The following is an 8,124-nucleotide window of genomic DNA, read 5'->3' as shown; positions in this document are numbered from 1 at the left end:
GAATCCTAATTGCTAACATTAAAAAATCAGAGGACAAAATAGCAAGTCAAGAATACAACTAAAGAGTTGAGAAAAGCAAGAAGCCACACCCAAATCCAGTAAATAAGAACTAATAAAAACCAAAACAGAAATAAATAAAAGGGAAAGCAAGTACTACAAGAATTAACTAAGCTAGGACTCCTTTTTTAGGGAAAATACACGATTGACAGACTCTTAGCCCAATCAAAGAAAGAAAGAGGAGGCCCAGTTACCAGAATCAGAGATGAACAAAGAAGCATTATAGCAGAAGTTTAGAACAGTACAAGGAAATACATTTAAAACCTCTACTCCCATTAAATTAGAAAATCTGAAAGGAACCAATGGATCACTACTGAACCACCAAAGTTAAGAAGAGCTCAAAAGCTTAAACAGCTTCATTACAAATAAGGAAATTGAAAAAATAATTTTTAAAAACAAACCTTCCAAGTTAAAAACATCTCACATCCAGATGGATTAATGGTTGGATTCTACCAGCATTTCACAGAAAAAAAATTTAACTGATATTTTTCAAAGTATTAAAAATTACAAACATAAGGAATTATCTCCAAACTTCTTCCTCAAAGCCAGTATTATTCTACTACCAAGTAAGGCAAAGATGTGACTGGCCGTGCGTGTGCCAGAGAGAGAAAGACGGGGGGGGGGGGGTAGAGACAGAGACAGAGAGACAGAGACAGAGAACACTATATGTTACTATCCGTAAGGAACACACAAAAATTCCAATTAAAATATTTGTAAGCACAAACCAGATATATATCAAAAACATTATTCTCCACAATGAATCTACTTTTATCCTCGAGATGCAGAGATGGTTCAAAATACACAGACTGATACATAAAATAAACAATAAAAATGAACTTAAAGATACAAATCACATGATATTAATAGCTATAGAAAAGGGCTTTGACAAGATCCATGATGATTTAATGATAAGACCCCTGGAGAAAATAGAGAACATACATTAATCTGACAAAGTTGAAATATAATAAACTCAAAACTAGCATCTTGCTGAATGAACACGCAAAACAATTTTATCGACATCAGAAATAAAGCCAGGCTGTCTGCTGTCCACAGTCCTTCTCAACATGATGTTTAAAGCACAGCTAGAGTAGTAAGGCCTGGAAAGAAAATTAAAGCAAACAAGTTGGAAATTAGTCAATTATCTTTGTTGATCTCAGATGATACATCATATATAAGAGATACTCTCCACCACAAAAAAAGCCCTCCACCATAAAACATCTAAAAAAGATCATCATCTTCAGCTATGCTGCAGAATATAGAATCAAATGACAAATGTAAGCAGCCTTTCTATCACAAACATCCTGAGACAGAGACCATGAAACCATAGCCTCAAAAAAATTAAAATATTTAGGAATAAACCTAACAAAGGGGGTAAAAGATATCTACAATGAAGACTTTAAATCACTGATGAGAGACACTAAAGAAGACTCTAGAACAAAGACAAACATCACATGCTCATGGACTAGTAGAGTTAATATTGTGAAAATGACCATACAAGTACAATTAACTTACAGATTCAGTGAAGTACCAACCAAGATCTTCATGGCATACTTTACTAAATAAGGAAAGAAGCCAAACCAAAATCCTTATGAAAGTACAAAATACCTCAAAGAGCTGACACAACTCTGAGCTAAGTACAACTCTGTGGGCATTACCATCACAGATTTTAAGCTACAATGGAGAGCTGTCTTAATACGAACAGTATGAACAGTATGGTAATGACACAAAAACAAACATGTACTTAATGGACTAAAAGAAAAAAACCCAAACATGAATGCATACAATTCCAGCCATCTAATATTTGACAAAGATGCCAAAATAAACAGGAAACACAGGGTCACCGGGAACAGCAGAAATCCAGGGAGGCAGGCTTGATGAGACTGCACTGCGAGTAGCTGGGGCACAGAGAGGTCTGGGCCGAACATGTGGAAAGAGTCCCCCCCCCCATCACCCGATTGGTTCACGGGAACAGGAACTCTGCTGTAGGAACTCGGTTTCCACCCAGAGAGCCTGTGCATGCAGACCAAATGCTCAGGCCACCTGCCCCTGGGAAAAGCAGAGATCCAGGGACACAGGCAAGGTACACAGGAGAGACAGAAACCAATCACTGACAACAAGACCACATATAATCACAGATAACAAGATGGCAAGAGGAAAGCAAAAGAACTTACTCAATGGAAACCAAGACAACCTGGCAACACCAGAACCCAGCTCTCTCATTACAGCAAACAGTGGAATGCCAAACACTCCAGAAAAAGAAGACTCAGACCTGAAACCATACCTCAAGATGATGATAGAGATTCTTAAACAAGAACAGGAGGAAAAGCATAAAGAAATAGAAGCTTTTAAAGAGGAAACAAGAAAAACACTCAAATCAAAGCACTAGAGGAAAACCGAACCAAAGAGATGAAGGAATTGAAGAAGGAATTTAAAATGGAAATGGAAACAATAAAGAAAACACTAAAAGAGACAACCCTGGAGGTAGAAAACCTAAAAAAGAAATCAGGAGTCACAGATGCAAGCATTTCCAACAGACTACACAAGATGGGAGAGAGAATCTCAGGGGCTGAAGACAACATTGAAAACATAGACAAAACAGTCAGAGAAGATGCAAAAGCCAAAAAGCTCCTAACCCAAAATATCCAGGAGATCCAGGACACAATGACAAGACCAAACCTAAGGAATAATAGGAATAATAGGAATAGAAGAGGGCAAAGAATATCAACTAAGAGGTACAGTAAATATCTTCAACAAAACTGTAGAAGAAAACTTATCTACCCTTAAGAATGAGATGACCATGAGCATAAAAAAAGCCTACAGAACTCCAAATAGAGTGGACCAGAAAAGAAATTCCTCCTGACACATAATAGTCAAAACACCAAGTGCCCAAAGCAAAGAAAGAATACTAAAAGCAACAGGGGAAAAGGTCATGTAACATATAAAGGCAGACCAATCAGAATCACACCCGACTTCTCGACAGACTATGAAAGCTAAAAGATCCTGGACAGACATCATGCAACCCTAAGAGAACACATGTGCCAGCCCAAGCTGCTATACCCAGCAAAACTCTTAATCACCATAGATGGAGGGACCAAGATATTCCAAGACAAAACTAAATTCACACAATATCTGACCACACACCCAGCACAATGAATTATAGGTGGAAAACCCAATACAAGGAGGGAAACTACATCCTAATAAAAACAAGAAAATACCTAAGCAAGAAAACCAAAAGAAGAAAGACACACAGGCATAATTCTACCTCTAAAAGCGAAAAAAGCAGGAAACAGCAACTACTATTTCTTAATATCAGTTAACATAAATGGACTCAATTCCCCAATAAAAAGACATAGGCTATCAGACTGGATACATAAACAGAATCCAGCATTTTGCTGCATACAGGAAACTCATCTCAAAGACAAAGACAGACACAATCTCAGAGTAAAAGGTTGGGAAAAAAACCTTCCAAGAAAATGGCCCCAAGAAGCAAGCTGCAGTAGCCATTCTAATATTGAATAAAGTAGATTTTCAACCAAAAGTTATCAAAAAAGATAAGAAAGAAGACTTTTTACTCATTACAGGGAAAATTTATCAGGAGGAACTCTCAATCCTTAACATATATGCTCCAAACATAAGAGCACCCATATTCATAAAAGAAACCCTACTAAAGATCAAAAAATACATTGCACCCCACACAATAATAGTGGGAGACATCAACACCCCACTCTCATCAATGGACAGATCATGGAAACAGAAACTGAACAAGGATGAAGTGAAACTAGCAGAGGTTATGAAACAATTGGAATTAATAGACATCTACAGAACATATCATCTAAAACAAAAAGAATGCACCTTCTTCTCAGTACCTCACAGCACTGTCTCCAAAACTGACTACATAATTGATCAGAGAACAAGTCTCAATAGATATAAGAAGATTGAAATACTCCCATGAATCCTTTCAGATCACCATGGTCTAAGGCTGGTCTTTAGTAACAACAAAGATTTAAAAAAGCCCATATACACATGGCAACTAAACAATTCTCTATTAAATGATACCGTGGTCAAAGAAGAAATAAAGAAAGAAATAAAGGATTTTCTAGATTTAGTGAAAATGAAAACACAACATCCCCAAACCCATGGGATGCAATGAAAGCAGCACTGAGAGGAAAACTCATAGCTCTGAGTGCTTCCAAAAAGAAACTGGAGAGAGCATACACCAGCAACTTGACAGCACAATTGAAAGCTCTAGAACAAAAGGAAGCAGATACACCCAAGAGGAGTAGATGGCAAGAAATAATCAAACTCGGAGCAGAAACTGACCAAATAGGCACAAAAAGAACCATTCAAAGAATCAACAAAACAAAGAGCTAGTTCTTTCAGAAAATTAACAAGATTGATAAACCCTTAGCCAGACTAACTAAAGGGCAAAGAGAAAGTATCCAAATTAATAAAATCAGATAGGAAAGTGGAGACATAACAACTGAAACTGAGGAAATTCAAGAAATCATCAGATCCTACTACAAAAACCTGTACTCAACAAAGCTGGAAAATCTGGAGGAAATGGATGAATTCCTAGACAGATACCAGATAGTAAAGTTAAACCAGGATCAGGTAAACCATCTAAATAATCCCATAACACCTAAAGAAATAGAAGCAGTCATCAAAAGCCTCCCAAACAAAAAAAGCCCAGGTCCAGATGGGTTTAGTGCAGAATTCTTTCTATCAGACATTTATTGACGACCTAATACCAATACTCTCCAAACTATTCCACAAAATAGAGCCAGATGTAACACTACCTAACTCATTTTTTAAGGCCACAATAACTCTCATTCATAAACCTCACAAAGACCCTACAAGGAAGGAGAACTTCAGACCAATCTCACTTATGAACATTGATGCAAAAAATACTCAATAAAATCCCTGCAAACTGAATTCAAGAACACATCAAAACGATCATTCACCCTGATCAAGTAGGCTTCATCCCTGGGATGCAGGGATGGTTTAATATAAGGAAATCCATATGTGAGAAACATAAGCAGCACCCTACAAGATGTAAGTGCACAAGAGGACTTTCTGGATTGGAATCACTTGCTAGGAATTAAGGCCAACAATTGAGAAATGGTACCTTACCAAAATACCGAGTGTGCACCAAAAGGAAAAAGAAATCTATTTAGTAAAAAGTCTGCAGTAAACACCTAAGGCTTAGGGAAATATCAAGGAGGGCAGAAAAGTTTTGAAGAGCCAGACTAAATAGTCTTCCAGACAGGACAGGGAAGCTGCACATGAAATTTGAATGTTCTAGTTGCCTGAACTAAACTCGACCTGCACAATGGTCACACTAGTCAACATGCCAACATCCATACAGAAAATCCTACAAGATTCCACTCCTGCATGCAGAGCTACTGTCAGTCTGGCTGCAGAGAGGGAGAAGCACTTTTATGATGTTTGGTAACTCAGATAACTTTGAATTGGCTCTATATGCATTAAAAGTCTCAACAGTCCTCAAGTTTTGGTCAATTCACTTTGTAAAACCTGCAACATCAGTGTAACTTGATCTTTAACTCACTTTTACAAAAGGGGAGTTGTTTAGATAAATAAAACACTTTAAAATGAAGCACACCAACCAACAGTTCTTCCAGAGAATAGTTCAGAGGCTTCTGGTATCACTTAATCATCAAATCACCAGAAGGTGAAGTAATTTCCATGCATTCTTTTCTACCTCTGGTGTTATAGTAATATAATTTGAAGCCTTTAGATACTAATTCACTATGCAGTACTTTTTATAATAGCCTTGACTAGCCAATGAAAAGACACATATTTTATTTTGGTCTAATTGAGGTTCATGCAAGGAAAGGAAAGATTTCATGCTTGCAAATTAATTACAAAAGAGCATTCCAAATTAGCTGGGTTGTGTTTTTTATTGCTATAACCAGTTGCTTTTTGTTCTTTTATATCTCATTAATTCCAGAAAATGGATGCTTATCAGAGCTGTCATATAAGTACTGTAAGGTATTTCCATACCAGATGATCGGCTTCCATCCCTTTATGCAGACCTGACGGTTTGACTCTGAAAGTCAGTCTCAATTTCTCATCTTTGTTCTTCTAGTCTAGTTGTTTTCTCCTATGCCAACTCACAGGGCCTTGTTAACCCACCTCTATATTGATTCACACACACATGTGTGTACACACCTTTATGGATATATTTGGACATGAATACATATGTGTGAAAGTCTTCTTTGTTCCTGTATCCACATGTTATTTTATTGACCTTTTGTCATTCTATTAACCTCATAAGCTGCTGGCTGACTGGCATAGCAAAATTCAGAATCTCTAGGCTCTTGGCCACAAAACTCTAAAAGGTCACAAAATGCCTTAATGGTGGACTGTTCTGACTATGTTTTCTAAAGATGCCTTTGAAATGTATCTTTATACATTATTTCTTTCCAGTGTTTGGAGACAGAGTCTCACCATGTAGCTGGGGCTGACCGCAAACTTGTGAATGTGCGACCCATACATTCTGAGCAGTGGAAATAAAAGTGTGTGCCACAGGCCTAACAGTTTTTCAGTCATTTTAAACTGCTTTTGTTGTAGTTAAGGGCTATTTTTATTTTTCCAATTCAGAGAAGGATGCTCAGAGAAGGAACGGATGGCACTGTGTGTTCCCACCCAAGGCACCTTCAGGTGGTGCAGTGCAGTCTAGAGCTTGTGCTCCTTCATGGAGTGATCTCACAGCCCACTCTTCCACATTCTCTTGTTCATTCTCACTGTGGAAATAATCAAAACCAAAGGAAAACTGCAGGCACACTGTGTGACTTGCTGTGAAGACATGCTATGTAGGATCTCTATGTGTCTTTATAGATTGTCTTGTCTTACACATTTGTGGGTTTCCTTTCACTAAGTATTTTCCTGATTCTTCCAGCTCTATGGTACTTTAAATGAATATGGCAGCCGTAGCCACCCTCAGTGAGGTTTTCTGCCCCATTCTGACTTGAAGTCCTTGGCCAGTGATTTTTAATTTCTACCTCCAACATTATTCTGCGGTCTTCCATGAAGGCAGATAAGACCCTGGGTTTCTTTTTGTTTGAAACATTGCCTTGTGTAGCCCAGGTTGGCCTTTCACTGTGTGGCCAAAGATGATGTTTGAACTTCTGATTCCATGTCTCGAGTCCTAGGATCACAGGCATGTTCCACCATGCCCAGTATCACGTGATTCTGGAGTAAAATCCAGAGCTTTGCATGTGCTGGGAAACCACTCTGCCTCTGAGTAATCAGCCTCTTAGCTGCAATCCTTCCACATAACCATAAAATGTCACAGGATTATTCTGTCTATATGACATTTTATTCGATTAAAGGATTCACTTTCTCCCCCAACACATCAACTTTAAAATGACTGCCACTTTTTGTATTAGCTCAGTCCCAACTAGGATATTCTGAGTGTTATACTCATTGAAACTGAATTTTGTTCAATAACCACACTTCCACTTTAAAAGGTGATCTATTTAAAGATTTTTTTCCTATTGTCTATCATTTTACAAAACAGAGTCTTCAATTTTCAAATTCTAAACATATTTTAAACTTTAACATAACCCAAATTCTACCATAAACAAAGCTTTGACCTTCAGTTTGTAGGCTCACTTGTGTCCAAGGATGAGAGAAGAGAAAGTGAGTTGGTTGGTGGGTTTAGACTGGGCTCTAGTATATCCCACTAACTCTTCCCATTTTGATTATTCAGCTATTTGAATAGGCTAGAGAAATTTTTATTCTGGAATAGCAAGGTTGAAATACCTGCAATTTGCTTTCCTTTTCTTAAGATTATTCTACATTCATTTTTTTTTATCCCTTCACTCTTGGCCTGAGAGATCATTCAAAGTCATGCACATCAAATAGATCATTTCCTGTTTGCCTCCACTGATAGAGGTGAGCATCATTAGGTGGTTCGGCAGTTGAAGTGATGGCTCAGGGAAAGTGATGGCTCAGAGATGAGCCCTTGCTCATATAGAGGACAAGGGACTGGTCCTAAGCACCCCAAAGCTGTTTGTAGCCATAATTGTAATGTTAATTTCAGGA

The sequence above is a fragment of the Micromys minutus genome (assembly GCF_963924665.1).
Source record: "Micromys minutus genome assembly, chromosome: 1".
In the NCBI taxonomy this organism is placed as follows: Eukaryota; Metazoa; Chordata; class Mammalia; order Rodentia; family Muridae; genus Micromys; species Micromys minutus.
Note: the sequence above shows the minus strand (reverse complement) of the source record.